The 20,871-nt window shown below is 40.2% G+C and overlaps 1 protein-coding gene across 1 annotated transcript in view; it reads left to right on the plus strand.

Moving 5' to 3' along the window:
* Positions 1–20,871, plus strand: part of FAM107B (family with sequence similarity 107 member B) — a 197,368-nt gene that overhangs the window by 104,951 nt on the left and 71,546 nt on the right. The window lies entirely within an intron of this gene.

The following is a 20,871-nucleotide window of genomic DNA, read 5'->3' on the forward strand; positions in this document are numbered from 1 at the left end:
ACTGAAGCAAGATGAGTTTGCTTCAAACTTATTAATACCAGTTGTTATTGTAATACTGTAAGACAATTAAGCATTCAATGAGACAACAAAATTTGAGTACCAAAGGAAAAGAAGGTCATTACTATGAAAATCCAATGCTTGGAAAAGAATGAAAATGGGCATCTTAAGACAAATGCTGGCAAATTAGGCATGGGCAAGAAAATTATGTAAGACAAGTAAAGCACTAAAAATCAAGGAGGATCCTCTACTCAGAGTGCTTTACAAGTTTCTCCACATTCTGGCTCCCATTTAAAGAAACTGGAAATTGAATAGTTAATGTGTTCTGGGTGTGATCTGTATAGGAAAGAAAACAAGGGAACTCCAGTGACAAGGCTTATGCTTAAAAACCCCCTTGATCCTATAATCAAATAAACTGATGAACAAATGCCCAATATCTGTTACTGTTTAAATTAAGTGTTTCAGGCATCCATTATTTTTACACAATTTACCGCTCTGATTAACTGCCCATCCATCTGAACCAATAGCTGATAAAAGGATTTCTAGTGTACAGACCCTTTAATATATTTCTTAGGTGCAGTTTCCTCCAGGAAGTTTTCTCCGATTCTCCTCTCCAGCCTGGGTGGAGAGTCCCTCATCCTGGCTTCTGGCTGTTTGTCCATCACAGCATTTTATGGGGCCAGAACTGTTTGCTTCGTTGTCTGTCTCCTCCACTGGGCTATTCCCTTGATGAGGCAGGGAACTCTGTTACCATTTCCATAGTCTTATATCCTAAAATGCTGTCTGGCCCCAGTGTGGACGTACAAATGCTCATTGAATGAATGTTGAAAGACAGACTTCATTAAAGTGTTGGTGGAACAACCAGGATTAGAGATACCAGGTACATTACTTTATGGAAAAACTTTGTTGGCATGGGGGTCATTTCTCTGGTTTTAAGATGTGTTACATCATGAGCTTAAAGAGAAACTAGTTGGGGGTCACAGAGCAACTCAAATATATTTTATTATTTGCATTGTTTTGACACATATTCTAACTGCAAGATATTTTCGTGGGTCTTTTCCACCCTGCAGAATTTTCCCTCCCCTGTTTTTTTTGCTCTCCATGTGCTACGTTTTGTTTCCAACAGCTAACGAGCAAGCTGTGGACCGGGGCTGGTTCCACCCCACATTGGCTGAGAAAGCCTCAAAGAATCTGAATCCTGCTGTTTCAAGTCTTGCTTGTTCTTCTTCCTCTCTTCCCTGGTCTCAATCAAATATGCCTCTGGTCTGGGAATCTCGAGGAGTTCTTAAGGCCGTGTATCCTGTTTCCTTTAATAGATTTCCAGGCTAACTAAGCTAAGTGTTAGCTTCCTTTTCGTCTTTTACATTCTTTAATCCCCTGGTCTTAACTCTTTAATCACATGTCTTGCTTTAATTTTCCCTTGCCCTGTGGCATTTGGTTTATGACTAACCACAAAAGGCTCCATTTTGTATACGTTCTAAAAAGTGGCCCACAACAGGAAACATTTCATCCAAAGGGAACAGTATCGTTTGGACACCTAAAAGTTTCCAACCAAATAGCCTGCAGTAAGAGTCGGTCACAGAACACAGATGACAGGGGCACCGTTTAACAGCAAAGTTTTAAATGAATCTATTTATGATAAGCAGCAGTTTAGTGGGTTTTGTAAGCATATAAATACAGAACTGAATCTGATGCTTCTCATTTGCTCTAAGCGTGCCTCTTGTCTGGAGTCCCCTGAAAGGAACGCCAAATTAAAAAAAGACAGAACCTAGGAAATAAAACTCTCTTCATTGAAAATGACATGATTATCTACATTAAAAATCCCAAAGGATGGTCAAGATAAACTACCAGAAATAGCATGAGAGTTCACCAAGTTCATAGGATACAAGGCCAACCTATGGGAATCAATTGTATTTCTACATAGTGAAATAAAAAACTGGAAATTAAAAATTTAAAATTTATCCTTTATGATAGCATCAAAACCATGATATATGTATGGATAACTGTAACAAAATATTTGCAAGGTTTGTATGCCAAAAAGCATAAAACTTTGGCGGGAGAAATTTGAAAAGAATAAATAGAAAGATGCAGCATGTGTGTGCTTTAAAAGACTAAATATTAAGATGTCAGTTCTCCCCAAATTTATCTATAGATTTAAGACAATCTCAATTAAAATTCCAACAAATGTTTTGAAAAACATTGGCATGTTGATTCTAAAATACGTATGGAAAAGCAGGCGACCAGCATGACCAAAAGCATTTTGAAGGACGAAGCGGAATGACCACAGTGCCTGACTGTAAGCTCTACAGCTGTCCCTGCCTTGTGTGCAGTTTGGCTCCCTGTGCTTTCAGTCACCCTTGGTCAACTGCAGTCTGAAAATATTAAATGGAAAGTTCCAGAAATAAACACTTCATAGGAGAGTGACAAAACCTTCCAGTGTCCTGCTCGCTCCCACGCAGGGTGTGAATCATCCCTTTGTCCAGCTCTTCCACACCGTTGATGCTCTGCACACAGTCATCCTCAGTAGCCGTCTTGGTCGTCAGATCTACTGTCACAGTGTCAAAGTGCTTGTGTTCAAGGCACACTTATTTTACTGAACAACGGCCCCAAAGTACCAGAGTAGTGATGCTGGCAATTCAGGTGTGCTGAAGAGGGGACATAAACTGCTTCCTTTAAGTAAAAATGTATGTATGTGTAGTATACATGTGCTTGCCTACTCATGTGGAACCATGCATGGCACTTTCCTGTACACATGGTACTATCCAAAGTTTCAGGCATCCACTGGGGTTCTTGGAATATATTCCCTATGCATCCGGGGGATGACTGTACCATATAAACAAAAGAAATAGTACAGTGTGGTGTTGACGAAAGGTCAGGTAGATAAACGCGTGGGAAAGGATAGAAAGCCCAGAAATAGATGTATTGCCAGTAGTCGTTGGCGTTCCTGGGCTCACGAATATATCACCGCAGCCTCTGCCCCTGTTGTCACGTGGCTGTATTCTTTTTGCCTGTCCCTGTTTTTGGGTCTCTTCCCCTCTTCTTACAAGGACACCACCCTACTCTAATATGACCCCATCAATCAATTATATCTGCAATGACTTTATTTCCATATCAGATTATATTCTTAAGTACTGGGGGGGCGGTGAAGTACTTCAACCTATCTTTTTTGGGGAATACATTTCAACTCATAACGTCATACACACCAATGATCTCACTGCTAGGTATTTACCCAGGGGAAATGAAAACGTATCTTTATAAAGACCTGCGTGAGATGTTCATAGCAGCTTTATTCACAGTCACCCAAAACTGGAAACAGTCTAAACATCTAGCAACCATAGATGGCTAAATTGTGGTCCAAACACCTGTACAATGGGATACATTTTACCACATGGCAATAAGAGAACCAAATTACTAATACATCCAAGAAACATGGAGGAATCTCAAAGCAATATGTTAAATGAAAAAAGTTATATCAAAAAGAATAAAAACCACATAATACCATTTATTCAACATTCTGGAAAGGTCAAAACTAAGGGGTAGAAATCAGAGGAGTAACCCTCAGTAGGACTGGAGGTGGGAGCAGAGCACTGGTCACAAAGGAGCAGAAGGCAACTTTCTCAGGTGAAGAAAATATTCTCTTTTCTGTTGTGGTGATTATACAGCCATATATACACCTTTGTCAAAATTCATAGAACTATGCATTAATTACAAAGAGTAAATTTTACTGTATATAAATTATACCTCAATAAAACTGACTTTCACAAAAATTCTAGGTACTACAATTTGAAAATCAAAAGTACTTAAAAAAATAGAACCCAAGGTTCTTTGAGATCTTACTGTGGACAATCTACATAGCTGATCCTTGAATAATGGGGGGAGGGCCTGACAACCCTCCCTCCCCCACCCGGCCGCCCCAACCCATGAAGCTGAAAATTCACACAGAAGTTTTGACTCTGCCAAAACTTGGTCGTCCCTTGGTACCCACATGGGATTGGTTCCGGGACCCTTGCAGATCACAGATTCCGTGGGTGCTCAAGCCCCTTACATGAAATGGTACAGAGCAATGCCCACAGTCAGCTTCCGCATCTGAGGGCCCCCACTGTGCATAGAAAACAGGGCAGGTATTTACTGAAAACAGAAGTCCACATATAGGTAGGTCCATGAAGTTCAAATCATGTTTTTTTATTCAAGGGTCAACTGTATATAAACTATTATAATTTGAGGAATTAAGGTTTCTAACAAAGATTGTTAGACATGTTAAGATTAATGAGAATTAGTAAATATCATTGTAGATTCCTGTGGCTGCAAATCAAGAAGGGAACCCTCTAAGAGTCAGGGTCCATCCTCTGGGGAGTGGTCTTCTGATAATTACAGGGAGCAGCCCTGAAGACGACCTGAGACTGAGACAACCTAAAGGTGAGCAGCAATGAAGCCCCAGCCTGGCTCCTGGGCGTGCTCCAGGCTATTTCCTTGTCACCTACCTGAATGTTCTGTTCTCCTGACAACCCTTCCCCAGCTGTGGCTGTCTTCTGCCTTCCCAACAGGACAACTTGCTTTTGGTTTTCATCTGTCCTGGCTTTGGGCTTTGCATTCTACTTTTATCTGAACTCAACTACAGAAAACTACATACAGGGTGGGGCAAAAGTAGGTTTACAGTTGTTCCTATGAAAAATAATATAGTAAGCCCTGGCTGGTGTGGCTCAGTGGATTGGGTGCTGGCCTGTGAACCAAAGGGTCGCTGGTTCGATTCTCAGTCAGGGCACACGGCTGGGTTGCAGGCTAGGTCCCCAGGGGAGGGCCCTCAAGAGGGAATCACACATTGATGTTTCTCTCCCTTTCTTTCTCCCTCCCTTCCCCTCTCTAAAAATAAATAAATAAATAAAATCTTTTAAAAAAAGAAAAATAATACAATAATTAATAAATAATAATACAAGAGTAAACTCCGTTTTGTGTACTCACAACTGTAAACTTACATGTGCCCACCTTGTACTTCTATGTTTCAATTCAAAGAAACCATCAATTGTGAAATTATGATATCTTAAGCTTCAAATGACGGAACACATGATGTTATGTTAAATCATATTAATGTATGTATACCTTTTATTTAGACTATGTCTCTTGCATGACTTGAGTCCTTCTTGAACAAGACCAAGCCTCTCTCTCTCACTTCCTTTTTCAAGTATAATAGACATGTACCTTCCCCAAGGAAAGGGCCCCAGCCTTCAGATGCAACCCCGTTTTCTTTGTAGATATTCTTATCTTAATACGCAAGAAGTGCTTATAAGGAACATACCAAGAATAACACACATGCAACAGGAAGGTTTGTTTCCTGAATCTTTAATTCACAGTGAAAACCAGGGCATGACCTGTAAGAAAAAAATCTCAAAATATCTGATGTCTTTCTCCCTGCTAACTTCCTTTTCCTTTCTGGCCTTTTTATTTCCTCTTCTTCCTCCTGCCTCACTTCTGTCCCTGGTCAATTCTTCCTCTCCATCTTCCTTCTTCTCTTTTTCTCTTATGGCTCCCTTTCCCCTTCCTTCTCTTCCTCCTTCTGCTTTCATCTGCTCACATGCTCATCTAATTTTTGCTTAACTTTTCCTACTCCTCACTCTTTTTAACTGGCTATTATAAGGGACTCACATGTATCTTTCATTATTGCTGTTTTTATTTAACAAAGTTTTGTGTTTCCAATAAGCTTAGGAGAAAATCTGCTGCAAACTTACCAACAATACACTCACTGGATCCTTCCACTGTTGTTTGTACCAGGCAGACCTAGGCGAGGAACAATACCCTTTATCAGCTTCTTGGTGTGATTCCAGCTCATGCATATTCATATTTCCTACCTCATTAGCAGTCCCCGGGGCTTACTCCGTGTCATCAAGAGAGCACTGGGAATTGTGGAAATCTCAGCTAAGATAATGCCCCTTGTCTTATCATTAGCCTTGATATTTTCTGGAGCACTATTTCCAATCTCCCCACAGAAATACTTTCCAGATTCTTTTCCTACATATAAACCTGAGTCTTAAGAATGTTATTCTAGCAAATGGGCAAGGTGCCCTAAGCTCAGCTTTATCAAAATTCCCAATAGAGATACTCCGTTGGGCCTTCCATATGGAGATTGAATCATTTTTGAAAATATCATCTCTAAGAAACTTTATAAAACATAGCAGGGACATGTCTATCGTCTTTTAGAAAGACTTAAAATAACTGTAATAAAAATGTTTGAAAGAATAAACTGTTATGTGAAGGTTTCGGAGGATAATTATTTTATATTACTGGAAAGTAATATTTTAAATAATTTAAATAATATTATCATACTGATAGCTCTCTCCTTGTGCTAAACACGGGGAGGATGAAAACATTGACTCTTGCCTGCCTTCAAGATTTACAAGGTAATAGGGGAAAATGATATGCACAAAAAATTGTAATGCACAACAGATAGCAAGTTTACTAGCTTCTTGAGTATGGGCACTGTGCTTCTTTCTTAACTCACCTCCCTAATCTAGCTCACTCCTTTGCACACAGAGATACCTGATAAGTGTTCCAGAAATACTGAGTGTCATAAAAGTAAAATAAAGGAAGCAATTAATCTAGGTTACAAAAGTTAGGAAAGACTCCTGGCGGAAGTAGGACGTGAGCTGAAACTCAACATATGGGTAGAATTTGGACCTGTTAAAAGGGGGAGGAACAGCAGTCTTGCCAGAGGAAACAGCATAAACAGAATTCAGAGGTGGGAGCAAGTGTGCTCATGCCAGAGTGAGAAAATTGGCTGGAGACTGTTCCTGTCAGCCCGGTCGGGTTTACTGTGTAAAAGGCCAGTAAGGGTAACCATTAATTCTCTTGAACAGGGTCATTCCCACCAGCGTACAAAGAACCTAACAAGAATTACACGGAGATCTCAACATGCCATTGATCTTTTCCACTTCAAAAACCAGACCAAACAATTAAACAGAACCTTTCTTGGCTCTATTCTCTTTCATTTACTGCCCTTGAGAAAGTTGCCTAGACCAGCTGCCAACAGCACCTCTCCTCCCATTCTTTCTTGGAGCTGTGCCAGCCAGGTTTCCATCCCTGCTGCTCCCCGAGTGGCATCCGAGTGGGTAAATCCAACAGTCAACTCTCAGTTGCCATCTCACTGGACCTGCGACAGACTGTGGACCACTCCCTGCTCCTTGAAACACTGGCCTCACTTGGCCTCCAGGACCCATACTGTCTTGGTTTTCATTCTTTCACTGGCCATTCATTCTCAGTCTGCTTTTCTAGTTTCCACTCATCGCCTGACCGCTCTAAGGTGGGGTAAGCCAGGGCCAGGACCTCAGTTCCTTACTTGGTGATACATGCAGTTTCCTGGCATTCAGTGTCAGATACCCTCTGATGACTCCTAAATTTTAGCTTCGGCTGCAACCTCTCTTTCTAACTCTAGACTCATGTCCAAGTACTTACTTGACATCTTCATTAGGATCTTGAAGGGCGTCTCAGACTCAACATACCCAAAGCTGGACTTCCTGTGTTCTCTCTAAAAGCAGTTCCTCTCATAGTCTCTTTCCCCTCAGAAAAAGGAAATCCATCCTTTCAGGGCCTTGGGCCCCAAAATTGAAGTCACTCTTGAATCTCTTTTTCTCCCATTCCACATCTAATCCAGTTACAACTCCTGTTGATTCCACCTTCAAAATACCTATAATGTAATTGTTTCTTATCACTCTGGCTCAAAGCACCACCTTCTCTTTCCCGGATCAATGCAACGGCCTTCTAAGTGTTCTTTCTGAGTCCACTTTTGTTCTCCTAAAGTCTATTTTCAACCTATCACCAGGCAATCCACTTAAAATGTGCATCTTACCAGGTCCATACTCTGTCCAAAACCCTCCAGTGGCTGCCCAGCTTGCTCATAGTAGACGCCAGACTCCCTACTACAGTAGCTTATAATAGGGCCTTCTGTGATTTGTTCTGCCTTCCCCTCATGACCTCTCTGACCCCATCATCTATCACTTTTCCTATTCATATTATCCAGCCGTACCAGACTCTTGCTGCGCCCTGAGTTTGCCGTGTGGGTAGCCTCAAGACCTCTGTGACTGCTATTCTAGCTGCTCAGAGAGCTTGTCCTCCAGATGCGGCAGAAGGAACTTCCTCATGTCTTTGGGTGTTTGCTCAATAACACTTTCTCAGAGAAAACTTCCCTTGCCACCCTATGTAAAATTACACATTCCTGCCACCGCTTTCCATTGCCTGCCCAGCTTTCTTATTGTTTTTCTGTATATAGCAATAATGACAGCTGTCTGACAAGGTATACGCCTTTTTTTCCTTGTCTTCTTCCCTTTCCTTCCTTTCACCCTTCCTTTCTCCCTTCCTTCCTTCTCCCTTTCCTGTTTGATTCCCTCTTCTACAACACAATACACTTCCCATTAGGGCAGGGATTATTTTTCTGCATTGCTCACTGTTATATTCTCAGGAACTAGAACAGTGCCTGGAGCAAAGAATGTGCTTGAGAAACATTTGTTAAACAAAAGAATGAATAACCCCCCATTTTACTGATGAGAAAACCAAGTCTTAGAGAAGTTGAATAACTTAGCCAAACTCACTCAGCTGGTACGCTGGAGCTTTCGGACGCAAACTCACACCAGATGGACTGCGGACATAATCGTGATGATATTGGGCCCTTTGATCGGCAAAGAGAACATTCTTTATCTTACACAAAGCATGATGCTGTTTTTCAAGGCATTTTTTATTATGTTATGCTGACTTCTCCATAACATGAAAAATTTGATATTTTCCCCATTATTGGGAGTCATAACTTGCTCAAAAATAAATAAGAATGGAATTTGTCTTTCTCTGGATGACATGTCACTGAACATAATGATAGCCTCTAAGTCATCCATGCTGTCACAAATGGCAATATTTTGTTCTTTTTTATGGCTGAGTAATATTCCATTGCATATATTTGTATCCCAGCTTTTTTTATAGTTGGGGTACTGGAAATATCAAGGGGAACACTATGTAAAGTATATGATTATCTAACCACTAAACTGCATATCTGAAAACAATACAAAATAAAATTGAAAGAAAAAAAGTAAGAAAAAATATAGCAACACAATAGCAGCATCATTGGATACCATTCAGTGGTCCGATCACACATATGCAGCATCGTCGTTTTAAACTCTCCCCTTGAAGATCTGCAGCAATATATAAAGAAGAGCGCTATCGTATTAACCTAATTAAGATTAAGAAGATTGAAGTAAAATAACAATAAGAGAACATCTTAATTCCAAATCCACATGTCACTATCGATTACTAAAGATTTGATTTTAGAATTCATCTGTAGTTTGAGAAGATAGGAAAAAGCAGAAATTGAATCAAATGTATTGTCCAGAATAGTAAAGTAGGTTAAAACATTTCATGACAGAAGAAATATTCAGAGTCCTTCATAATGTGGCTTCTCTATTTTCATGTTAAATATACAAAGAAAATAGCTAATTAGGAAATAATTATCTAGACACATATTTTGATATTATTTGTATATAATAATATTTATGACCCAGCTCTTTCTAAATCCTTAAGTCTTCTATTTCTGAATATGTGTAAAGTTCTTTCTTCAAAGTAATAATTCTGACCAGCAACTGCAATTCATAAGAAAATGCATTATTTTATAGGAGTAAATTTCCACAGCCTTTACATATTTAGCTCAGTTGAATTCATTAGTATTGGCTCCTTAGGACAACTATCTAGGGGGAAAGAAAATCATTTTTTAAATAAAAATGCTTACATTTAAAGTGTATAGCATGCTGATTTGATATTCATACATAGTAAAATGATTACCACAGCCAAGCTAATTAACATATCATCTCCCGACATATCATTACGGTTACCATTTTTTGTGGTGAGAGCATCTAAAATCCACTCTCCTAGCAAATTCCCAGTGTACCATACAGTATTGATAACTATAGTCATCGTGCGGTCCATTAGAGCTCCAGACTTATTCATCCTGCATAACAACATCACCCCACCTTCCCCACCTCCCCACCCTGGTAACCACCATTCTGCCCTCTGCTTCTATGTATGCAGCATTTTTAGATTCTACTTATAAGTGAGATCATGCGATTCTTTTCTTACATTTGGCTTATTTCACTTAGCATAATGTTCTTCACCCATTTTGTTGCAAATGGCAGGATCCCCTTTTTAAAAACTAGATAATATTCCATTGCATACATACATCATGAAATCTTTATCCGTTCATCCACCGATGGACACTGGGGCTGTTTCTGTGTCTTGGCTACTGTGAACCATGCTGCAGTGGGCAGATAGTGCTGATAGCTCCTGGAAGCACTGATTTCATTTATTTTGGGTGGACACCCAGAAGGAAGAATGTTGGGTCATAGGGCAGTTATATTTTTTTGAAAAAAACATTTCTTAAAGGAAGAAGCAATTTTGAATTTTTTTGTGAATTTTTTGTGAATTTTTTGATATATTTATTGATTATGCTATATTACAGTTGTCCCATTTCCCCCCCCTTCACTCAACTCCATCCTGCCCACCCCCTCCCTCCCACATTCCCCCCCCTATAGTTCATGTCCATGGGTCATACTTATAAGTTCTTTGGCTTCTACATTTCCTACCCTATTCTTACCCTCCCCCTGTCTATTTTCCACCTATCATTTATGCTATTTATTCTCTGTACCTTTCCCCCCTCTCTCCCCCTCCCAATCCCCTATTGATAACCCTCCATGTGATCTCCATTCCTGTGGTTCTGTTTCTGTTCTAGTTGTTTGCTTAGTTTTCTTTTGTTTTGGTTTTAGGTGTGGTTGTTTATAACTGTGAGTTTGCTGTCATTTTTACTGTTCATGTTTTTTATCTTCTTTTTCTTAGATAAGTCCCTTTAACATTTCATATAATAATGGCTTGGTGATGATGAACTCCTTTAACTTGGCCTTATCTGAGAAGCACTTTGTCCTCCCTTCCATTCTAAATGATAGCTTTGCTGAATACAGTAATCTTGGATGTAGGCCCTTGCCTTTCATGACTTGGAATAAAGAGAAGCCGCTTCTCTGGATCTGAGAGGAGAAGTATCGTACACTTCGTATGGGACTAGTCTGATGGATGTGGCTTGCTGGTGCTATGGCTTGGGCAAAAGTGTATACTGTGTGGGTCAGTTGGAAGGAAAGCAGTGTTCCTTCCAGGGGATGTCCATTCAATGAGGATTAAGTTTCCATGGTTCAGGCAGAATTTGATAGAGGTGGATTTGAGAAATGATGGGGAAAGTAATGGCTTGGTTTTGTGACCTAAGTCTATCTGGAGCCTGAGAGAGGAAATGAAGATTATCTCAAAGTTGTGAGGCCATGATTATTAGGAGTCTTCTTGAAAAGGGGCATATGGGTAGGTAGAGAAGTTAAGAGTGAAAAGAGAAGTTCTGTTTTTCATTTGTCATGGTAGTAAATTATCTCTCAAAAAGATTAAGAATATCTCTAGCCAAGCTAAGAACTGCCATTAGCAAATCGTTCTCAAAATCAACGTCCATATCCTAAGTTTCTCCTATTTTGTGAGAAAATTTTAATTGCTGATGCAATTCATTGAAAGTTTATGAAACATTCCATTTTCTTATTTCATCTTAGTCAGTTGTAATACTTTTTTTTCATTTCATCCGAATTTTCAAATAAAATTGTTAATTGTTCACAGCATTTTTGTAATCTCTTTTTAGCCTTTGCATATCTATAATTAGGTCTGCATTTGCATTTCTAATATTGTTTTACTTGTTCTCTTCTATGTGTCTTTCTCTGTGTCTCATTATTTTGGACAGAAGGCTGTCAATTTTACTGGTCTTTTAAAGAAAAAAAGTTAATTTCCTTTATACTTTTGCATTTCTTTCCTTCTTTTACCCTCGTAAGCAGTCCTTTATGCACCGATGTAGAGATAACAGATGGCTTAACCAGTTGTCGTAGTTAAAAATGATCTGGGGAAAGCAGGTGCATGTCAAAGTATGGTGTCCTGCTACGTGTCTCAGCTGTTGACTTGCAAAAGCGAGGTCATCAGAGCAAGGCAGGTTGTTCTGAACAAGGACGGAGGCTGTCTGTGAGGTAAATGGGGAGAATTACAAAACATCTCCACAAATTGCCTTTAGGTGCCCTAGTAGACTCCAGCCTTTTCTCCTTCATTCTTTCTCCTTATGAAATGCAAATCTTTATTAACGTTAACACTACTCAGTTAAAGCTAATATTAAGTAGACTTTTAATACATGTTAAGTTTGGGTGGAATACAGAGAAGAATGTTACCACTCAAAAAGCTCGGGAATCTACACTTCAAGGTCTGGGTGATCCAGTTCTCTAAGCAAAGTTAATAAGCAAACTTTCTCTGGCAAAATTTAACTTTAACTGCAGTTTGGACTTTACTTTTAAACTAAAATTGGATTGAGCAGGACCCCTTTCCAGCCAAGCCTGGGCAGCAACAGAAATACCATCAGTGCTACAACACACACACACACACACACACACACACACACACACACAAGTATGAGGGGGGGACTCCAAAAAACTGGAATTATCTTCTGGAAGGTGGGCACCTTCTAGTACAGGCTTACCCTGCTAGGTAAGTGTTTCTAGCAACCCATCTGTATCACTGTACCAGCTGGTGTTGTAGTGAGAGGCTGCATTCAGCTTCAGTGAATTTTTGTTTTTGAAGACTCTGTCAGTGCATTTGCCCATTTCATGATGGGTGATTTCCAAGCACACCTGCCTGCACTGCACTGAGTGTTCAGCAGTTTTTGATCAAAAACAGCATGACCCCTGTGTTCTACCCTCCCTATTTATCTGATGTAGCCCTACGTGACCTTTTTTCCCTTATTTCCCCAAAGGAAAAAAGTCCTCAAATGGAAATTTTTTGCAGATGTAGAAGAGATAAAACAAAAAATAGCAGAAGCACTAAAAGGCATCAAAATCAACAAGTTCAAAAACTGTTTTGTGCAGTAGGAAAAATGTCTCAATAGATATATTGAATCAAATGGACAGTACTTTGAAGGTGACAAGTTTAAACTTTGGGTTCTCCCATATATACTTACACACACATACAAAGTTATATATACATGTATATATATTCAGGTATATATACATATATGTATACTAGAGTACTTCAATTTTTATACAGAAGATTATGTCTATATCTATATCTTGCTATAGAATCATTAAGAATTAAATCCAGAGGAAACAGCCACCACTGAGTTAAATGTCTTGTCCTAAGTCTCAAAGCTAGGTGGTGGCAGAGCCAGGACTGACATGTCTTCTAACCTAGCCTAGTCTCCATTTCACTACTCCACACACTTATTTATTGCATAGCTTAAAAAGTAGGTGAGTATATATAAATGGCATTTAATTATTTATGACCAATGCAAGAGTTTCAAGGGATACTTCCTGTTAATAGAAATGTGTGTATCTGGAAAGTATATCAGAAAGAAAAAAAGTGTTGGAGCAAAAATATTCTCAATGAATTGGCCATTTGCTTTATATGTTAGTTATTTGAATGTGGAAACATATAGAAATTGTCTTTATTATGCTTAAATGCAGAGATGGTTTGTTTACTCATTATTAGCTGCTGTTAAAATATCTTAAGATCAGCAACTTCTAGCCAAGATGGAGGCATAGGTAGATACACTTTGCCTCCTCCCACAACCAAGCAAAGGACAACAACAAATTTAAAAACAAAAAGCAACCAGAACTGCAAGAAAATCGAACTGTATGGAAGTTTGACAACCAAGGAGTTAAAGAAGAAACATTCATTCAGACTGATAGGAGGGGTGGAGACGGGCAGCCGGGCAGAGAGGATGCATGGCAAAGTGGCGGCTGGTGGTCCCACATTTGTGTGAGCATAAACCAGGAGGAACAACCTGGGAGTGAGACAGACCATACAACACAGGTTTCCAGAATGGGAAAGAAAGCCTCAAAACCTCTGGCTGTAACAACCTGTGGAGGTTGTGGCAGTGGGAGAAACTCCCAGCCTCACAGAAGAGTTCACTGGAGAGACCCATGGGGTCCTAGAATGTGCACAGACCCACCCGTCCAGGAATCAGTACCAGAAGGGCCCAGTTTGCTTGTGGGTAGAGGGGGAAGTGACTGAAACCTACTGAGAGCCGAGCAAGCAGCATAATTTCCTCTCTGGCCCCTCCCCCACATATAGCACCACAACACAGCAAAACATGGGTTGCCCCACCCTGGCGAATACCTAAGGCTCTGCCCCTTACAGTAGAACAGGTGCACCAAGACAAAGAAATATGGCCCAAATGAGAGAACAGATCAAAGCTCCAAAGATAGAACTAAGGGATGAAGAGATAGCCAACCTATCAGATGCAGAGTTCAAAACACTGGTAATCAGGATGCTCACAGAAATGGTTGAGTATGGTCTAAAAATAGAAGAAAAAGTGAAGGCTATGAAAAGTGAATTAAGAAAAATATACAGTGAAGGGAAGGAAATTGGGGCTCAAATCAATGATTTGGAGCAGAAGGAAGAAATAAACATTCAACCAGAACAGAATGAAGAAAGAAGAATTCAAAAAAAATGAGGAGAAGCTTAGGAACCTCTGGGACAACCTTAAACATTCCAACATCTGAATCACAGGGGTGCCAGAAGGAGAAGAGGATAAGAAAGAAATTGAAAACTTATTTGAAAAAATAATGAAGAAAAACTTCCCCAATCTGGCAAAGGAAATAGACTTCCAGGAAGTCCAGGAAGCTCAGAGAGTGCCAAAGAAATTGGGCCCAAGGAAGAACACACCAAGGCACATTGTAATTCCATTACCCAAGATTAAAGATAAGGAGAGAATCTTAAAAGCAGCAAGAAAAAAGGAGACAGTTACCTACAAAGTAGTTCCCATAAGACCATCAGCTGATTTCTCAAAGGAAACTTTGCAGGCAAGATGGGGCTGAAAAGAAGTATTTAAAGTCATGAAAGGCAAGGACCTACATCCAAAATTACTCTATCCATCTAAGCTCTACTTTAGAATGGAAGGGCAGATAAAGTGCTTCCCAGATAAGGTCAAGTGAAAGGAGTTCATCATCACGCAGCCCTTATTATATGAAATGTTAAAGGGACTTATCTAAGAAAAAGAAGATCAAAACTATGAACAGTAAAATGACAACAAACTCACAACTATCAACAACTGAACCTAAAAAACAAACAAAAACAAAAACAAACTAAGCAAAAAACTGGAACAGGAACAGAATCACAGGAATGGAGATCACATGGAGGGTTATCAGTGGTTATCAGTGGGGAGAGGTGGAGGGAGGATGGGGGAAAAGGTACAGGGAATAAGAAGCATAGATTTTAGGAACAAAATAGACAGGGGGAGGTTAAGAATGGTATGGGAAATGGAGAAGCCAAGGAACTTATATGTATGACCCATGGACATGAACCAAGGGGGAGAATGGTGGTAGAAGGGGGCGTGCAAGGGGAAGGAGAATAAAGGGGAGAAAAAAAAAGGGACAACTGTAATAGCATAATCAATAAAATATACTTTTAAAAAATCTTAATGTTTTTGACAGGATGAGAGTTTGAATGTTTTTCCCCCTCAGTGCTTTTTGGAAATTTTAGTTTTAATATACAGGAAGACTGTCAGGAAATCCTTTTTTTCTGGTTTTTGATTTATGTAAAGAAAAAGACGTAAAACACAGGTCTTTGCATCACTCAGTAGTTGTTTATATGACTAACAGCTGTTTCTCTTGATTCTTAAGTGATATTTAGTTACAAATTTGAATCACCATTTTACAGAGTCCCTTTGATTTTAGAATTATGAACAACAAAGAGCAAATGTTTTGTTAAAACTAAATTGTGCATTTTAGACAACAAATACATTAAAGGTTTTAAAATTAAAATTCCTAAACTTTAAGCTCTCTAGAAATAGTAGTGTTCAGTTACATTATAAAATGCAGCTCTGATGTCAGGTGGATAACTATTAAGGAGGAGGATATTCAGTTTTACTATTGGTGCTATTAGCATATTTAATGAAATTATTCCATTCCTTTGCTCACAAATACTCACGCAAAAAGGCTACTTTAACATAACAGCTCATGATATTGCTTATAGCACATTCTTTTTGATTTGGGTACATCATTTTAATCCTTTCTAAGTACTACTAATTTTAAAAGGTACATACTTACTATATTTGTTTGGCAAGCCATATATTTTTTTCCCAAGCATTTTCCACAAATGAGTTCTGTACATCTTTTCATTGAAAAGCAGTATCTTCATGGGTTATAGAACATCGTGTTCCTATTATGTTCACAACAGTGCGAACTAGTTAAGCAAAATAAAGAAAATAGTATTATATTCATATTATGCTATTTAAGTGATAAAATTAGTTAATATTCTTAATTTTGTCTTTATTGTTTTAGTAACCAGTTCATCAGGATTTAATGAAAACTATTGAGCTGTGTGGGAGCTAGATTATTACCTACTCAGAATTCCTTCTTAGGCCTGGCTCCTGGTTCACCTAAGTAACTGATGAGCTTATATGTGATCTCTCCCCAGGGCTCCCATCTTCTGTCTGCCCTCACATTTTTTGTTTTATCCTAAGGAACATGTGTCTATCTGTCTGGCTATCCAACCATCTATCTGTATTTTTGATGGTGTGGTCCAAATTCTAAGCTAGGCTCTAAAATTTCTGGCCCTCCATGTACACATACCTTCTCCCAATTTTCGATCATACAATAATCTAAGTACTGCTGTGAAGGGATGTTGCTGATGTAGGGAAGGTCTCAAATTAGTTGACTTTAAGACAGATGAGCTATGTGGGTCTTACGTACCCACAGATGAAGGGAGGTGGAGATTGGAAGCACCGGAAGGATCTGTGCCATTGCTGACTTAATGATGGAGAGGGCCACACACTAAGGTATGTGGACAGCCTTTAGGAGCTGAGAGTGGCTCCCAGTTGACAGCCAATAGGGAAACAGGGACCTCAGTCCTACAACCACAAGGAACTGGATTCTGCCAACAGGATCTTGAGCTCCACGTGAGATGAGCTATGAGTTCTGGCAAGATATCGATTTCTAATTTGGGGGACTTGATCAGAGAATCCAGCCAGGAAATGTGTGAACAAAAGCAAGGATGAGCTTAAGCTGCTGAGTCTATGGTAATTTATTATGTAGCAATAAATAATATTCCCATTTAGAACCTGATCAGCCTTAGCTTCTTTAGAGTCCGAAAGCCTTAGTTCTTTATTGAATGTGTTGTGGGTTTTATGTTCAATCGCAAAGGACTCTTGGTTTGTTTACAATCAGAATGATTTCCCTTGAGACCACTGTTATCCACCTGTCATGGTTACCCCACTGTGCACTTCCACAACTGATTCAGGGAAAGATTATTTGCAAGATGGCCACAACAATTTCTCCTATTTTAGTACTCCAGTACCTTTGTAATACGATTACCATCGAGGGGGAGAGTCCATTTCCCCAAACCTTGAATTTGGGATGGCTCTGTGATATTTTTGAGTGGTAGAATGAAGCAGAATGACCTTGAGGCTAGACCTTGTGAAGCCTTACAGCTTCCTCTTTCACCCTCTTGGGCCCAGCTGCCCTGTGAGGAGGTCACAGTGAGCCTGCTGACAGTTGTATGATGGCATGTGAGGCACCCAAGCAGACAGCTCCAGGTAACATCTGGACTTTGAGGCTGCCCAGGACAAGCTGGTCCCTGGTTGACCCCCAGCTGATTGCAGATGCATGACAGAGCCTAGCTAACACCAAATGGAGTGAAAAGGAGCTGCCCCAGCGTTGCATTACCCAAATTCCAGCCCACAGCATTGTGAGCAGACCATTAGCTCTATTTCAAGCCATTATGTTCTGAAGTGTTTTGTTATGCAGGAAAAGATAACTGATACAGATATTAAACAACATGACTTTAGATATGAGTTTAAAATTAAAGTTGGATTTCAATCAAAGTCCATGTACACAGTGCAAATTTTAAGATTCAAAAGAGTACACATATACAAATAAAATTCCCTTACTTAGGGCTTTGTTAAGCTTCTCTCGTCTCGTTGGAGCTCTTCAGGATGATGGGGGGCAATGCGACAATTTCAAGATTGATCGTTGAGAAAATGACCAAAGTAGAAGATTAAAAAAAACAAAACATAACATTCCAAATTGATTTGCTTTACTCTACTTTATGTCCTCAAATGTTTGTCTCCGCTTTCTTCTGTTTTCCTTAGGAATGAATTTAAAAGGCCCCCAGATGTCAAAGCTAAAGGGTGAGGTTAAAGCTGAGTATATGCAGGACCTCGTGGGTGAGGGTCGTAGGATGGAAAATTATTGTGTATGTTTTCCAGTAATGTGAGATTAGAGAATCTACCACCAATGATGGGTTAAATGTCTAAAAAATCATTTAGAGCAGTATTTTCTTGTCTTGTATTTGGAGAAAGTAAGTCACAAAGGCCCTCCATGTGCCTGATAAATCGTGTAATCCTGGGAGCAGAAACCCATGTAGAGCACTAGGAGCCTGGGCCACTGGCTCATCTGACCTTTCTGGAGTCCTGTCCTCATCCAGAGTATAAAATCTACAGATCAGACTCCAGCTGAGAGTCTGTTGTCACTTGGTATAATCCTGGGGAGTCTAGCTGTGCCCTGAAAATCCAGGCGTCAACAAGCATCAGTCATGCACCTACTATGTTCCAGACGCTGTTGGTAGATGGTATGGATACAAAAATAAATATCACCCTAGCCCATAACTGTAAAGGTCATATTTCTGGGGTCCACCCACAGTGATTCCAGGCACCCCAAACTCAGTTGGATGCTTGATCCTACATGGATCAAAATCCCCCTAAGATTCCTGAACAATGTGAAATATTCAGCCCCCAAACAATGTCGGGGTCTTAATGAGTCATTAATGGGGTTATTAATAAATGAGTGTTGGTGTCTTGTCTCTTAATGAAGCTTTGATGCAAGAAGTTCAAAGTCATGTTTGATCTCCTTTTATTGTTTTTGGTTTAAGAGACATTATAGTTCTTGATACCAGAGAAGGGCCATGGCTGAGAGCCCATGGACATTTATACCTCAGACTATGGAATAAGCTGCATGTTTCTATCCCTCTCGCAGAGCGAGGAAAAGGCTGTGTGGTCTCTCATCACATCCAGACACTCTGCCCCCTGTCCTGGCATGATAGAAGTTTGTGCAGGCTGCTTTGGGGGGACATTACAGGCTCACTGGCAGGTTAGTGCTTTTCCAAGTTTAGAGTCTAGAATCTAATGAATGTTTTTTTTGTAATCTTCATAACAGTGGTTTACACAACAGACCTTTGTATTCTCATAGTTCTGGAAGTCCAAAATCAAGGTGCCGGCAGGGTTGGTTTCTGGTGAGACCTCTTCCTGGCTCACAGATAGTGGCTTTCTAGCTGTGTCCTCACCTAGCCTCTTCTCCGTGTGTGCACAAACTGAGTGAAATCTCCGCAGTCTCCTCCTCTTCTTTTAAGGTCACCAGTCCTACCGGATTAGGGCCCTACCCTTATGACCTTGTTTAACCTTAATTATCTCTCTAAAGGCCCTATCTCCAAATAATCACATTGAGGGTCAGAGTTTCAACAAATGAATTTGGGTGGGGCACAACACTGTTGGGACGTGGCAGGGGTGGGGGGGTGGGGGGGGTTAAGGTATGCCAGGCAGAGGGGAGGCATGAGGAAGAGCACAACAGGTGACAGACTCTTTCATCCAGTCTTCATACTAACAGAGTAGGGCCATTTAGCACATACAGCACCCTGGCTGAGTGAAGCCCTGGGTGTTTGGGGGATGTAGGAAGAGCTCACAGAAGTGGTTAAAGGTGGTAACAAGAAGTATGCTGACCCTTGATGTTCTGTACTAAGGAGCTTGGACTTGATTGTGTAATAGAAATTGGGCACCCTGCTTTAAGCGGAGGATGAACCTGGGCGCTTTCCATATTTGCACTTGGAAAGCTCACTGGGGAAGCAGTTTGGAAGAAAAGAGTGTGAGATTGAAGGCTGGGGACAGTTGGGAGACTGGTGCCACAGTGTGGTGACAGACCCCAAAGGTCAACTGTGGCAGTGCCAGTGGGATGGGGATGGGACAATCTAGGCATCCTGTAGAATGCACAGGACTTGGAATTGAATCCCATGTGAGGAGGGAGGGGAAAATATAGGTTGGATCCCAGGTTTTGGTTTGATGACTGGTGGACCCAATGTCAAGAACAGAAACAGCTTAATGCAAGGAGGGGAGAGAAGGAAGACTGGTGGGGAACACCATGGATGAGGTTTCCACAGGGCAGTTTCTCAGGCTGAGAAGGAGCTTCTCCTTCTCTGAATTCTGTGGCTGGTGATTCCACCCTTTGTTGGGCTTCAGGAACCTAAGGATGGCCAGATCCTTCAAGAGTTGTGTCTTTGGAGTAATGCGTTTATTGAAATCCATAATCGATATGACTTTTCTGTGTGCTCATGACCCACGCTGTTTTAGTCAGAAAAGCTTCCCCATAAATAAGCACTTATTTATCTGTTTCCAAGAAAATCAAATCACTTTTGATCTAAAATCCATCAACCTGATGTCTTTGTCTGTGACTCTGAAACAGGTATCTCCCGTTTTTGTATCTATTGAGATTCAGGTAGATGGTAATCTAAGAATCTTAGAGTTGGGCAGAGAAGTAATTTACTATAAGAGAGCTGGAAAAAAAGAAAGAAAATCAGAGAGAAAAAAGAAGTGAAACAAACGCTTTTTTCCTTGAGCACGAATTAAAATCTCCAGTTACTTTTTGGCAGGGAGGGAGAGAAAGGGGGCGAGGAATATGAGTAAATTCCCAGGGCACTGGGTTTCAAGCTCCAGCTTGAAGTTCGTAGAATTACAGCAAATCTGTTTTCTTTTCCTCCCTGATTCCTTTGGCGTTTTCCTCCGTGACTTATTAGCAGGATTTCAATAGG

The sequence above is a fragment of the Desmodus rotundus genome, chromosome 4 (genome assembly GCF_022682495.2).
Source record: "Desmodus rotundus isolate HL8 chromosome 4, HLdesRot8A.1, whole genome shotgun sequence".
In the NCBI taxonomy this organism is placed as follows: Eukaryota; Metazoa; Chordata; class Mammalia; order Chiroptera; family Phyllostomidae; genus Desmodus; species Desmodus rotundus.